Source organism: Syngnathoides biaculeatus, chromosome 6, assembly GCF_019802595.1.
Source record: "Syngnathoides biaculeatus isolate LvHL_M chromosome 6, ASM1980259v1, whole genome shotgun sequence".
In the NCBI taxonomy this organism is placed as follows: Eukaryota; Metazoa; Chordata; class Actinopteri; order Syngnathiformes; family Syngnathidae; genus Syngnathoides; species Syngnathoides biaculeatus.
The window spans coordinates 28,953,864-28,955,454 of record NC_084645.1 but is presented as its reverse complement, the minus strand read 5'-3'; positions in this window follow the sequence as shown (position 1 = coordinate 28,955,454).

The following is a 1,591-nucleotide window of genomic DNA, read 5'->3' as shown; positions in this document are numbered from 1 at the left end:
TACCTCAATCCCCTTTAAAATAATTTATAAAACACGACGGTAGCCATTTATATTCAATTTTATGAGGTCTTACCGTTTTAAGCACACCTGTTTCCCCCTGTTTTGGCTAGGATTTGGTACGTTCCACTACTAGTTGTTCTTTAGCGAAAGGGGTTGGCGCTCGACGAGCAATGTGCCTCTGTTTGTAAACTACAAAGAAAAAAAAAGATATTTCATCCACTCTCTGAAGTTCTGTTTGATGCTTTGATTTCTGGGGCTCAAAGTTGGTTCTTAAACGTTAGTACTGGGCAACAGGGAGGCATTATTTTCTGCATATATTTTTATTTTCGTTAACATCAAGAAAATAATACTTCATCTTTTTTTTTTGATTAAAGAAAGAAAGTGGATGAATTCATCTTTTCGTGCTGTTTATGTGCCATATTCTCAATGTGGGTTGAAAGGGATATTTTTGACCTTCAGACTAAAACATTATCAGAAGCGCTGACATACCTTTCCAGCCTTCATTGCAAAATGTGTCCAATGAAATTTATTTATTCCCAATATTCTATTGTGGTTATTTCATATCTTTCATTTGGCTGCATTGTTTCAAGTACTTACATGTGGGTGTTAGACTTTATTATTTTATTTTATTTCATTAGCAAAGCAAATTTATTTGTAAAGCGCATTATATGCACGAGGTAACACAATGTGCTTTCCATCATTAAAGGCATTTGAAAAGAAAGAGATCAAACATTTAAAACGGGATAAAAACAATAAAAATGACAAACACAATATTTAAAAAAAGACAATTAAAACCGCATACGGTGCAAGTAATATGATCAAAAAGCGGACATATTCTAAAAAGCATAAGAAAAATTGTATATATATATATATATATATATATATATATATATAATATATATATATATATATATATATATATATATATATATATATTATGGCTCATCATATTTCATGCTACATGCCGCCATCTCAATTTAATATGCGTAGTGCTGGATACGATACCGGGGCCACACTAAGAGACCACGCAAAAAATAGTTCAACGATTATGGAAATCTGAAAGAAGATTTTGAAAATCGGGTACTTCCACTTGTACCTGTGTTAAAACACACTTGATACAAGGGAAAAAAAAATAAGAGCACAAGTTAGTAATTAAATATAACAAATTTGTGTGGAGAGCGTTTTAGAAAAGGGGAACAGGCCAAATAATTCAACAATATCAGACAATAGCAGCAATATAGACAATATCGGTGGTCCTACTTCAAGCACAGATTCATCAATAGTTGACTCCTATGCACCAAAAGAGGCAAATGATGCAATAATACGGTAATAATAATAATACACCCTTTGATCACTTGGTCAAATCAAACTATGTTCGTCTCGCAAATCAGAGCAGTCCATACCCATTAGGACATTTACTGAATATATATACATATCAGAATTTAATAATTTTATATTGTGTGTTGTTTTTTGTATTAATAGTTTTTATAATTCTGACAAATGAGGAATTTCCCTTTCAGTCCAGTGGTTCACCAACTGGGGGCAAAAAAAAAATGCAATAATGTCTCATCGTTCAATAAAGTGCCTACGT